Source organism: Bos javanicus, chromosome 14 (assembly GCF_032452875.1).
Source record: "Bos javanicus breed banteng chromosome 14, ARS-OSU_banteng_1.0, whole genome shotgun sequence".
NCBI lineage: Eukaryota > Metazoa > Chordata > Mammalia > Artiodactyla > Bovidae > Bos > Bos javanicus.
This window is the reverse complement of record NC_083881.1, coordinates 81,446,240-81,460,641: the sequence shown is the minus strand read 5'-3', so window position 1 is coordinate 81,460,641 and position 14,402 is coordinate 81,446,240.

The window sequence follows — 14,402 nt, the reverse complement described above, 5'->3', positions numbered from 1 at the left end:
CAACCGTATTTTTCCAGTATAAGTATTCCACTTAATGCATTGTTTCAAAGATTGTGTTTTGTTTTGCTGGGTTGTTTGAGTTTTGTTTTGGCTCTTCAACCAGAAGGGGTGAACTGTCTTAAAGAGAAAGGGAGGAGCAGACAAGAGCACTGGTCTAGATACCGTAATGGCTTTTGTGTGTGTGTATGTTTTGTTTGTTTTGATGTGGACCATTTTTGACGTCTTTTACTGAATTTGTTACAATATTGCTTCTGTTTTATGTTTTGTTTTTCTGGCTACGGGGCATGTAGGATCTTAACCCCCTGACCAAGGATGCATGCGGTTCCAGCACAGCCCGAGCACTGGGAGCTGAAGTCTCACCCACTGAACTGTGGGGAGGTCCCATGACTTGGTCTCTGATCAGCAGGTTGGTGATGTCCCCATCACGGCTTCACCAAGCCTCTTTTCCTTCGTATGGAAATAGAGTCGAGGAGTGTTTTTCTAATCTATCACTGACTCCTAAAAGCTTTGGTTACCTGGTAGAGCCAGAGGGAAAAAGCCCTGTGAGGCACATTCAGTAAGGCAGACTGCTTCTCTGCCCAAGGCCACCATGTTCTCGACTCTGAGTGGCAACATTCCTCAAAGTCTGTGTGAGTGGGCCCTCTGCACCTGTCCTCTGTGCAACCAGCATGGTCTTTATGCAGTGGCCCCGTGAAAACGGGCTTTCACGTATGCTGTATCTGAAGGCCTCTATTTTAAACCAGTAAGTCCTGTCCATTTTATCTATCTATTTATGATCATTCCTAGAGGGTTTCTTCAGGGCTTCCCAGGTGGCTCAGCAGCAAAGAATCCGCCTGCCAACACAGGAGATGTGGGTTCCATCCCTGGGTGGGGAAGATCCCCTGGAGAAGGAAATGGCAACCCACTCCAGTGTTCTTGCCGGGGAAATCACATGGACAGAGGAGCCTGGTGGGCTACAGTCCATGGGGTCGCAAAAAAATTGGACACGAAAAAAAAAAGAAAAAGAATCGGACACGACTTAGCCACTAAACAACAAGAGGGTTTCTTTAACTTGGGGCTTTATGAAACAATAGAATTTGTTGGGACAGACTTACTTACACAAACTAATGATTTTCAGCAGTTCCTTGGTGAGGAGTAATTGGTATTCTTTGGCAGAATACCATTACACAGTAACTGGAGTTCAAGCCATATAATTATAGAATGTTAATTGTAAAGTGTAAATAATTCTCACTCTAGAGCGTGGGCTGAGTCCCTACGAATTCAGCTGTTGTTTCATAATGTCTGAGGTACTGGAAGGTTCCTAAGCATGGAACCTATAACACCCAGCATTCAAGAGGTAGGCTCTCTTTGTTTGTTGAACACTGCAGCCTGGCTCTGGACACCTGCTCAGCTCAGTCACCGGGGGTCTGCACACGCTCTGCCCGGTCAACATCCTGCTCCTGCCGTATCAGTGAGTGTAGGCAGAATTGCTTCCTGTCGGGAGAAGAGAGCCTGGCTAGTTGTGTTAGAATAAAGCAAGGTTCTGTTCTGTTTTCCCTTTAAGCAGACACGTGGACACGATGACATTTCTTGTGTAACACTAGTAAAATAATCTCTGATTGGCTAAGATCAGAATTTACTCTTAACTGTTTCACTTCCAGTTGGATGTAAGTCAGTCTTTTTGAAGTTGATAATTGCAATCCATAGGAGAGTTTGAAATCTACTTATTAGATTGTGACTAGCATTTAAAAAATAGAATAGCCCAGGATAAAATGCAAGAAAATTAAAAAAACAAACAAATAAATATCGGCATGCATCCCACATAGTGTGGATCCATTAATTATTCAGGGTTCTCCGGAGCGACGGAACCAACAGGACACGTGTATAAGATAATTACAGAAAGGAATTAGCTCCCCTGATTAAGGAGGCTAGCAAGGCGAAAATCGGAGGGGTGAGTGCACAGGCTGGCGACCCAAGAAGAGTCGATGTTGTATTTTAAGTCCCAAAACTGTCTGATGACAGAGTTCCTTTTTGCTCAGGGAATGGTCAATCTTTTATTCTATTCAGACCTTTGACTGATTGGATGAGGCCCACCCATACGATGGAGGGCAATCTGCTTTACTCAGATTCACTGATTTAAATGTAAATAGCATCCCAAAACCCCTTTGTAGAAGCAGCCAGAATAATGCTTGACCAAACATCTGGGCACCATTGAGACCCAGGCACGCCAACACTTAAAAGTGACCAACACAGAACATATTTGCAGGAGTCATTCACACTGCACACCAGATATTCTTAGGTCCTTCCCCAAGCGCATAGTGGAAATGCTGGGGGTAGGTGTGACCAAGGGATTTGGCCAAAGAACTGTGAGCAGAAGTGATGCATGCCAAGCTAAGTGGAAGTTTTAAGTGCCAGTGTGGGAGTCACCATGGTCTCTTTCCCTCTGCCATTCAGACGGTGGCCTATTTACAAAAAAGAAACAGACTCACAGACTTAGAAAACAAACTGTGGTTACCAAAGGGGAAGGGTTGGTGGGGATCATATGGAGGGACAGACTGAGAGTTTGGGGCTGACGTGTGTATACTGCCATATTTAAACGAGATAGCCAGGGCTTTCCTGATGGCTCAGTGGTAAAGAATCTGCCTGCCAATGCAGGAGACACAGGTTCGATCCCTGGTCGGGGAAGGTCCCACATGCCAAGAAGCAAGTAAGCCCGAGCACCACTGCTCCTGAGCCTGTGCTCTGAGCCCACACGCGCTGGAGCCCAGGCTTCCCAACCAGACGAGACGCTGCGATGAGATGCCCTCTCACACCCTAGAAAGGGGTCCCCGCCCGCGGGGATTAGAGAAAGGCCATGCTGCAGCAGAGACACAGCACAGCCAAAAACAAATGAATAAATGAAATTATTTTTAAGTAGATAACCGACAAGGACCTACTGCAGAGCATAGGGAACTCTGCTCAGTATTCTGTAATAACCTAAATGGGAAAAGATTTTGAAAAAGAATAGAAAAAAGAGGTCATTTATCTGACTTCACAAGGGGAGCAAGGACTTAAACACAGGTTAGACTTTAAGCCAGCGCTATACCACACAACCCTCCTTTGGAGTTGACCTTGTGAAAGTGCTTTGAAAACTACAAAACCTCATAAGAACGTCAAGCAATGAAATCAGCACAAGAACTAGTCAAGGAAGTTGGTTAAAGGCCCAGGCTTTGTCAAACCTGGTTTCAGATGCCGGCTCTGCCACTTATGAGCTGTGCGACTTGGGAGACATTCTTTAATCTCTTTGAACCTCTGTTTCCTTAGTTGTAATGAAGATATTATGCATATCCCATTTTCCTGATGAGTAAATGAGATAATAAATGGAAAGGTCTTAGCATGACGCCAGTCTCATAGTAAGTGCCGCTAAGTTATTTGGAGTGACTATAATTGCAAAGAATTTGGTTTGGAATAACAGAAACAAGAAAAGCCACTCCTGGGCTTGGACAGGGCCAGGGTTGAGTGCAGAGCAACTGCAGCACCTTTAAACTTTGGAGTCGGCTGACTCTTTCCTCTGGGGGAGAGGGCTGTCCTGCACACAGGAGAATGTTCAGGAAAGACACTGAAGTCTTGTCATACGGTGGCAGTATCAGGGTCCTTCTGTTGTTCAGTCCCCCAGGCACATCCGACTCTTCATGACCCCAAGGACTGCAGCACACCAGGCTTGCCTATCCTTCACTATTTCATGGAGCTTGCTCAGACTCGTGTCCACTGGGTCGGTGATGCCATCCAGCCATCTCATCCTCTGTCGTCCACTTCTTCTCCTGCCTCAATCCTTCCCAGCATCAGGTCTTTGCTCAGACTCGTGTCCACTGGGTCGGTGATGCCATCCAGCCATCTCATCTTCTGTCGTCCACTTCTGCCCTCAATCCTTCCCAGCATCAGGTCTTTTCTAAGGAGTCAGTTCTTTGCATCAGGTGGACAAAGTAATGGAGCTTCAGTTTCAGCAGCAGCTGAATAATCAGGGTTCTAACCCTTGGCATTACTGGCATTTGAGGACGGACATTCTTTATTATGGAAGCTGTTCTGTGCACTGTAGGGTGTATTTTACTTCATTTTACTGTGTTGCCCAGCTTGTGGGATCTTAGTTCGCTGACAGGGATTGAACCCAAGCCCTCAGCAGGGTAAGTACAGAGTCCTAATTCTGGACTGCTAAGGAATTCCTCACGGTAGGATGCTTAGCAGCATCCAGGGCTGCTACCCCTAAGATGCTCCAAATATGTTTCCAGACATTTCCAAATGTCCCCCAGGGGCAAAATCAACCCCCATTGAGAACCAACGTCCTAGTAACTGTATTTAGGGTTTTTCAATGAATTCTTCCTATTCAAAAACACAAACATGAAAGAAGGTTAACCACTTTGAGAGAACAGACTCTGAGCTTCCCTAGTCTTGTATCTTATTGACGTTACCTACTTAACATCTGTGTGACCTACCGGGATAAATGCTCCACAAGGTCACTGTGTCTGTCTGATGTCCTGCGTGTCTCCAGGGTACACATCGCCTGGAACATGATAGACACATAAGAAAAGTGTCACTGAATCAACAAATGAAAGGAACTTTTTTCCCTGTGTCCTTATCCAATAACTAACAGGCACAAGGTTCCTGCAGGATCAATAGGGCGGACGAGGCTTATGGAAAGTGTCTCTTTTTTTTCCATCTTTGCCCCAACTCTAAAATAAAAAGACTCCCTGAAGAGAATCTATTCTTAGCAAACCATCAAGGCTGAAACTGGGCTTTGCAGGTAGCTCAGTGGTAAAGAATCCTCCTGCCACTGCAGGAGACGTGGGTTTGATCCCCGGGTGGGGAAGATCCCCTGGAGGAGGAAATGGCAACCCACTCGAGTATCCTTGCCTGGAGAATCCCATGGACAGAGGAGCCTGGCGGGCTGCAGTCCATGGGGTCGCAGAGAGTCAGACACGACTTAGGACTAAACAACACGGTCTTCACCAGAGCGTCAGTCCTCGGGTAGGGGCGTGGAAAAGACTAAATGGGGCCCCAGTGTTTAGGCTCAGCCACAGGCATCAACAAATCATCATGAGGGAACGCATCACATCAAGCTGATGGAAAAGCAAGACCCAGGGACTCCCCTGGGGGCCCAGCGGCTAAGACTCCTCACTGTCAGTGCTAGGCCGGGTGCCATCCTGGGCTCAGGGAACTGGGTCCTCTACGCTGCGACTGAAGCTCCCACATGCCACAACCAAAAAGATCGCCCATGCCGCAACTAAGGCACAGCCGAACAAGTAACTGTTTATTTTTTAAAAAAGGAAAGAAAAGCAAGATGCAGAGTAGCTTCAGAACTCCCCGGGGAAGGTGAGGACTGGTCCGAGGCCGTGTAGACGGGCAGAAAGAGGACCGACGCTGGTCCCTCCCGCGGTCTGAGGCCGCGGCTGCTCCCCGAGACCACAGCGGCTGGGTGGCGTTGTTCTGTGTTCCTGGCCCCTCTGCCCTTGTTATTTCCCACACGCAGGGGCTGAGTGACCCTGAGAGAAGGGCGCACCCTCTCCTGTGCTCCAGGACCACGTGTTCCGCCTCACGCCCTCGTGACTGCCTGGGTACGCAGGAGTATCAACGGCCATTCTTTCTCACTCCAGCTTCCTCTTGGGTGCCACACAAGAACCGCAGGCTTTTCTCACCATTCTGGCAATCATGAAGAACATTTCTCGTGTGTGCGGGGTCTTAGCAGTGGAGCGGGTTCCTGCGATGCTCGCTGGCACCCCTCAAAGCCCCACTCTGGCCTTCCTGCACCCCGCAGCTGGAGCCCATCTGTGTCCGTGGCTCCCCATGTGAGTCTATGGCTTTGCTGCCGAGGGTGACTCTCGTTTCTACTCCCCTTGCCCAGAAGCTCTGAAGCTCCTGATTGTCACCGCCTACATTCCTCCCTGCGTGCTTTGTCGTTGGACAAAACACCACTCTTCTTTCCCCCTATTCTGAAGATGATCTCTGTAGGGTTTCCCATCAGCCAACAGTAGAGAAAAAATTGTCTTGATAACCCAACAGAAAATGGGCAAAGGCTTGAACGTTCTCAAAGGAGACTATCCAAATGGTCAAGAAACAGGAAAATGGGCTCAGCTTCACTGGCCTCCGGACTTCTCTGGTCGCTCAGCTGGTGAAGAATCTGTCTGCAATGTGGGAGACCCGGGTTTGATCCCTGGGTTGGGAAGATCCCCTGGAGAAGGGAAAGGCTACCCACTCCAGTATTCTGGCCTGGAGAATTCTGTGGGCTGTATAGTCCATGGGGTTGCAGAGACTTGGACATGACTGAGTGACTTTCCCTTTCACTGGCCTCGAGAAAAACACAAATTAAAACCACAGTATACTCACCGTCACCGTGGCTCAGGGTGGAAGACACCAAGAGTCGGTCTTGATGTTCGAGGTCTGCGACTGGCAACAGAATTCAGTGCAGGCGCTCGGGAGCCGCTCGGCGTTACCTGCTAACTAAGAGTTAAATTCCCCACAGCGATGAGCGCTGCCTACTCGTTCAGTCGTGTCCACTCTATGACCCCGTGGACTAGCCTGCCAAGCTTCTCTGCCCATGGAATTTTCCAGGCAAGAATACTGGAGTGGGGTGCCATTTCCTTCTCCAGGGGATCTTCCCAACCCACGGATCGAACCTGCATCTCTTGTGTCTCCTATGTTGACAGGTGAATTCCTTTACCACTAGCACCAGTTGGGAAGCCCCATGAGCACTCATGCCCACTCAAAGAATTTGCAGTGCTGTTCATAACTGCCTCGAACTGGCACTACCCAGATGTTCATCAACCACAGCGTAGAAAAATATATGGCATTATATTCTCACAGTGGAATACTACATAGCCCTAGGAACAAAGCAAGTATGACCTCATGCACCGATGAATTAATGAATCTCACAAAACGTTGAGCGAGAGAACCTTGACACAGAAAGAGAACAGGTTATATGGCACCCTGTCAGTAAAGCCCTGTAACAGACACATCCACGCTATCAGAACACACAGCAGGGCCTCCCTGGTGGTCCAGTGGGGGTGAGGGCTGCTGTGGAGGACAAGCGAAGATCCCGAGTGCTGCAGGGCCGCCGAGGCTGCCCGCCGCACACTGAGCCCTCGCGCCCAGAGCCCGAGCACCTCGGCAAGGGCAGCCATGCCCCGCTACGAGGGGGTGAAGCCGCAAGGAGCTGCGCAGACCCGAGCAGCCGCAAGTCTGTAAATAATCAACTGTTGTTTAAAAAGCCGTGCTGACTCTTAGTGATGGGAGGAGAGCATGTGGGATTTTGTTTATATATATATCAGATCAGATCAGTTGCTCAGTCGTGTCCGACTCTTTGCGACCCCATGAGTCGCAGCACGCCACACCTCCCTGTCCATCACCAACTCCCGGAGTTCACCCAGACTCAAGTCCATTGAGTCAGTGATGCCATCCAGCCATCTCATCCTTTGTCGTCCCCTTCTCCTTTTGCCCCCAATCCCTCCCAGCATCAGAATCTTTTCCAATGAGTCAACTCTTCGCATGAGGTGGCCAAAGTACTGGAGTTTCAGCTTTAGCATCATTCCTTCCAAAGAATACCCAGGGCTGATCTCCTTCACAATGGACTGGTTGGATCTCCTTGCAGTCCAAGGGACTCTCAAGAGTCTTCTCCAACACCACAGTTCAAAAGCATCAATTCTTCAGTGCTCAGCTTTCTTCACAGTCCAACTCTCACATCTGTCCATGACCACTGGAAAAACCATAGCCTTGACTAGACAGACCTTTGTTGGCAAAGAAATGCCTCTGCTTTTGAATATGCTATCTAGGTTGGTCATAACTTTCCTTCCAAGGAGTAAGCGTCTTTTAATTTCATGGCTGCAGTCACCATCTGCAGTGATTTTGGAGCCCAGAAAAATAAAGTCTGACACTGTTTCCACTGTTTCCCCATCTATTTCCCATGAAGTGATGGGACCAGATGCCATGATCTTAGTTTTCTGAATGTTGAGCTTTAAGCCAACTTTTTCACTCTCCTCTTTCATCAAGAGGCTTTTGAGTTCCTCTTCACTTTCTGCCATAAGGGTGGTGTCATCTGCATATCTGAGGTTACTGATATTTCTCCCTGCAATCTTGATTCTAGCTTGTGTTTCTTCCAGTCCAGCGTTTCTCATGATGTACTCTGCATAGAAGTTAAATAAACAGGGTGACAATATACAGCCTTGACGAACTCCTTTTCCTATTTGGAACCAGTCTGTTGTTCCATGTCCAGTTCTAACTGTTGCTTCCTGACCTGCATACAGATTTCTCAAGAGGCAGATCAGGTGGTCTGGTATTCCCATCTCTTTCAGAATTGTCCACAGTTTATTGTGATCCACACAGTCAAAGGCTTTGGCATAGTCAATAAAGCAGAAATAGATGCCTTTCTGGAACCCTCTTGCTTTTTCCATGATCCAGCGGATGTTGACAATTTGATCTCTGGTTCCTCTGCCTTTTCTAAAACCAGCTTGAACATCAGGAAGTTCACGGTTCACATACTGCTGAAGCCTGGCTTGGAGAATTTTGAGCATTACTTTACTAGCGTGTGAGATGAGTGCAATTGTGCGGTAGTTTGAGCATTCTTTGGCATTGCCTTTCTTTGGGATTGGAATGAAAACTGACCTTTTCCAGTCCTGTGGCCACTGCTGAGTTTTCCAAATTTGCTGGAATATTGAGTGTAGCACTTTCACAGCATCATCTTTCAGGATTTGGAATAGCTCAACTGGAATTCCATCACCTCCACTAGCTTTGTTCGTAGTGATGCTTTCTAAGGCCCACTTGACTTCACATTCCAGGATGTCTGGCTCTAGGTCAGTGATCACACCATCGTGGTTATCTGGGTCGTGAAGATCTTTTTTGTACAGTTCTTCTGTGTATTCTTGCCACCTTTTCTTAGTATCTTCTGCTTCTGTTAGGTCCATACCATTTCTGCCCTTTATCGAGCCCATCTTTGCATGAAATGTTCCTTTGGTATCTCTGATTTTCTTGAAGAGATCCCTAGTCTTTCCCATTCTGTTGTTTTCCTCTATTTCTTTGCATTGATTGCTGAAGAAGGCTTTCTTATCCCTTCTTGCTATTCTTTGGAACTCTGCCTTCAGATGTTTATATCTTTCCTTTTTTCCTTTGCTTTTTGCTTCTCTTCTTTTCACAGCTATTTGTAAGGCCTCCCCAGACAGCCATTTTGCTTTTTTGCATTTCTTTTCCATGGGGATGGTCTTGATCCCTGTCTCCTGTACAAAGTCATGAACCTCATTCCATAGTTCATCAGGCACTCTATCAGATCTAGGCCCTTAAATCTATTTCTCACTTCCACTGTATAATCATAAGGGATTTGATTTAGGTCATACCTGAATGGCCTAGTGGTTTTCCCTACTTTCTTCAATTTAAGTCTGAATTTGGCAATAAGGAGTTCATGGTCTGAGCCACAGTCAGCTCCTGGTCTTGTTTTTGCTGACTGTATAGAGCTTCTCCATCTTTGGCTGCAAAGAATATAATCAATCTGATTTTGGTGTTGACCATCTGGTGATGTCCATGTATAGAGTCTTCTCTTGTGTTGTTGGAAGAGGGTGTTTGCTATGACCAGGGCATTTTCTTGGCAAAACTCTATTAGTCTTTGCCTACTTCATTCCGTATTCCAAGGCCAAATTTGCCTGTTACTCCAGGTGTTTCTTGACTTCCTACTTTTGCATTCCAGTCCCCTATAATGAAAAGGACATCTTTTTTGGGTGTTAGTTCTAAAAGGTCTTGTAAGTCTTCATAGAACCGTTCAACTTCAGCTTCTTCAGTGTTACTGGTTGGGGCATAGGCTTGGATTACTGTGATATTGAATGGTTTGCCTTGGAAACAAACAGAGATCATTCTGTCGTTTTTGAGATTGCATCCAAGTACTGCATTTCGGACTCTTTTGTTGACCATGATGGCCACTCCGTTTCTTCTGAGGGATTCCTGCCCGCAGTAGTAGATATAATGGTCATCTGAGTTAAATTCACACATTCCAGTCTAGTTTAGTTCGCTGATTCCTAGAATGTCGACATTCACTCTTGCCATCTCTTGTTTGACCACTTCCAATTTGCCTTGACTCATGGACCTGACATTCCAGGTTCCTATGCAATATTGCTCTTTACAGCATCGGACCTTGCTTCTATCACCAGTCATATCCACAGCTGGGTATTCTTTTTGCTTTGGCTCCATCCCTTCATTCTTTCTGGAGTTATTTCTCCACTGATCTCCAGTAGCATATTGGGCACCTACTGACCTGGGGAGTTCCTCTTTCAGTATCCTTTCATTTTGCCTTTTCATACTGTTCATGGGGTTTTCAAGGCAAGAATACTGAAGTGGTTTGCCCTTCCCTTCTCCAGTGGACCACATTCTGTCAAATCTCTCCACCATGACCCACCCGTCTTAGGTTGCCCCATCAGCATGGCTTAGTTTCATTGAGTTAGACAAGGCTGTGGTCCTAGTGTGATTAGATTGACTAGTTTTCTGTGAGTATGGTTTCAGTGTGTTTGCCCTCTGATGCCCTCTTGCAACACCTACCGTCTTACTTCGGTTTCTCTTACCTCGGGCGTGGGGTGTCTCTTCACGGCTGCTCCAGCAAAGCGCAGCCATTGCTCCTTACCTTGGACGAGGGGTATCTCCTCACCGCCGCCATATATATATGTATGTGTGTGTGTATACACACACACACACACACACACACACACATATATATATACACACACACACATTCTTTTTTATGTTCTTTTCCATTTTGGTTTATCCCAAGTTATTGAATATAGTTCCCTGTGCTATGCAGTAGAACATTTTTGTCCACCCTGGCTGGATATTTCTTGGTTTGGGTGCTGGTCATCCAGGTATGGGGCATCCCAGGTGGCGCAAGTGGTAAAGAATCCACCTGCAATGCAGGAGACACAAGAGACACAGGTTCGATCCCTGCCTGAGGAAGATCCCCTGGAGAAGGAAATGGCAACCCACTCCAGTATTCTTGCCTGGAAAACTCCATGAACAGAAGAGCCTGGCGGGCTACAGTCCATGGGTCTGCAAAGAGTCAGACACAACTGAGCACACACACATGAGCTTCCACGAGCCACAGGTATGATCGTTTTGTAAAAATTCATTGAATTATACAGTTAGGGTCAATGCACTGTCTGTATCTGTATTCTACCTTACCAGGAGTCAGGTTATCTGGAAGCAAATTCCACGATGGAGGCTTATATGCAACAAGTTTATTGGGGGAGCTCCCAGAACAACACCTATGAGAATCGAGCTGACTTAGCAGAGAGCGCAGGCGACTGGAGCCGTCCTTGCAGAGGCCACGGGGAGCTCTGAGGTGACCGGCAGACAGTCCTTCAGAGACATTCAGCAGCGCTGGGGAAGCAGGCCTCATACACTCAACCACATATTCCCTTTCGACCAGAGTCTCTTCAAGTCTCTGAATTTTCTCTTCAGTAGCTTAGTCTTTCCTTTAAAGCTCCTCTCTCTCTTTCCCTTTTAGATTGTTTTCTTTGGTGAGAGCGTTTAACTTTGGCTGTCTTAGCAAATTTCAAGTATACAACGCAGTATTACCAAGTGCATTCACCAGGCTGGGACTCTTTTCTACTCTCCGTTTCTGTATAGTCAACTTTCTTTTCTTTTAGATTCCACATATAAGTGACAACATGCAGTATTCGTCTCTGGCCTCTAGCACCGGGCATCATGCCCTCCAGGTTCAGCTGTTTGTCACAAATGGTAGGATCGCCTCCTCTTCCAAGGTCGAATGATGCTCCATTGTCACGTCCATCCATCACATCGTTTGATCCGTTTACCTCGTGGTAGGCACTGAGGCTCCTTCCATACCCTGACTGTTGTGAATAATACCGGGCAGTGCCTGGTAGCAGAGGGCTCGGACCAGAAAGGGGCCAGCTGAGAGTTCCCGGCCACCAGCCCCCCAGCGGCTCAGTCTGGAAGGCGTCCACAGCAACCTCTCCATGTTTGCATTAAAAACTGAAAAAGAAGTTGTCTTGAACCGTGAGCGAAGTGAGAGGAAACATTTGGGGGAAACACACAAATGAACAAAATGGGACGGCTGATATGTACACGGACCCCGGTCCGGCACCACAGTGATTATTTCGGCCGTTTCGGGGCCCTGAACTCTGAACAAGGTCAGCTATGCGGTATGTCAGGAGCTACTTCCCCGGGTGTCCATGCTTGCTTGTGTATTCACAAGCTGCTTAGTTCCAAGAATCTCCCGAGACTGGCCCAGATTCTTGAGCCCAGCAGGAGAGAAGGCCCTTATTAACAGCCGAGTGGATCTCCCGTTCAGAACGGGGGCTCCACCAAGGGCCCGCGCTTCCACCTTCCCGACCCCGGGGGCGATGCCGAGGGGCGGCACTTGGCGGCAATGTCCCGCTGGCTCAGCCCCCGGCTGCGCAGGGAGCCCTCTGGTTACTTATCAGAGCTCAAGCCGAAGTCTTCCGGAAGGCGCAGAGGACCTGGGGTTGCAGAGCTCTCTCCAGTAGACACTAGGCTCTCCAGGGTGACCAGGGCTCCGTTGTGAAGTCGTATTCCGTGGAGTCTCGCTCTCCACCCTGCGCCTTCTTTGGGGGGAAGCCCACAGTCACCAGGCAGCCCCCCAAACATTTATGCGTTCTTTTTTCTCCCAGGGAAGGGCTGTCGGGAGGCAAAGAGACGTTGGCTGACTTTTAGGACCATGCGCTCCTCCGCCAAGTGGAGAAGATCAGCCCAGGGTGGCGGAAGATTCCAAGCTTTATCGTAAATCGTGGCGCTGGGACTTCCTTGGCGGTCCTCGACTTGAGACTCCACGCTCCCAATGCAGGGGGCATGGGAAAAGAAGGGAAGGAGAAAGAAAGGAAGGCACTTTCCAACAAGAGGACTGAAACGGGAGCCACTGGGGGCAGAACCTGGACCTGGGCCGGCTGGGAGGGAAGGGGGATCTGTCTCCAGCAGCCTCTTTCTCGGTCCTTTCACAGGAGTCCTCACTTTGCTCCCGGTTTCCCCATTTCCCATTTAAACTCAAGGTGCCCAGCGACCTTATGCTTCTGCCAATGGTTTTTTCGGGGTAAGTTCACTTCATTTGAGTGGTTCTAGAGGCTTATAGGAACTCCAAGCCTTGGGGGCTTTCCAGGTCTCTAATGGACTATTATATACTAAACTCTAAAGGGATAGAATGTGAAACTGGATTGTCAAGGGTTCCCTGGGTCACAGAGTTCATAGTTTAACCCATTACCAGTTAGCTCTGGCATTCGGACAGCTTGTTTAATATAACATGCGTTTTGTCCAACAGCTGTTTTGTGTCCATACTCTCAGTGGCCTTGACTGCAGGCAATCTACATGAGGTGCTGTCATAGTGGATATATGTGGTTTTGTCCCCCAGAATGACTCTTCTCTTGGGGAAATGCTGCTTCAAACTGCTAGGACTCTTGATTAATGGCGCTCCTGTGTCTGCAGCACAAGAAGGGCCTGATGGCCCAAGGCGAACTGGTGATAGCAGTGTATCTGTTTGCTCATGAAGGTTGGTCCAGGGCTGGTCAAGTGACACCTTGAAATTCTGGAGTAGGATATTTCATCCTGGAGCAGCTGGAAACATCTTTTTCTGTCTTGCAATCTGTAAGGTCTGACTCTTGACACCCCATGGACTGCTGCTTGGCGGGCTCCTCTGTCCGTGGGATTTCCCAGGCAAGAACACTGGAGTTGGTCACCATTTCCTTCTCCAGGGGATCTTACCCACCCAGGGGTCAAACTCGGGTCTCCTGCACTGCAGGCAGATTCTCTACCACTGAGCCTCCCGGGAAGCTGCTACTGCATATGCTTGTGCAAATAAAGGCCACAGAAAGTAGAGAAAAGTAACAGCTACGCAGAGAGAGAGACCCCAGCGGCCTTCGAGGCTCTTCCCTTGCACAGAGACGAGCAGACACCCAGTTCGCCTAAGGCAGCCTGGTTTACATCTGTTGCTCCGGTTTAGCCATTGATGTCTCCCTCTTTCCTTCTCGAAGGGTTCCAGGTGGGAGACAAATTACATAATCACTGCTCCCATTGCAGTGTGGTTAAATAAAGCAATAAAGTCTTTCCCCTCTTTAGTTAGTTCAAACTGCTTTTCTGTCATTTGCAACCAAAAACATCCTAGCTGACCTCCCACTCTTTTCTAAGTAATCAGGAAATCTAATTTCCTCAACTTAACCGGCTTGAACTCTTTGGCAGATACCTGATTCTCCACCTGGTCCTTGGCCTCCACCTGTTTTGTGGAATTGATACCTGGTTCTTCCAAGCTCCCCCAATGGCCTCATCTTGAACCTGCATGCCTTTACCCCGCACTTCGCCATAGGTCATCAGAGCCTGCAGATTGCGTCAGAAGGCTCTGGGACCAGGCTTAGAGAAGAGCCAGGGTAGGTTTGAGGGACCACTGGGTTCGTGAACATCAA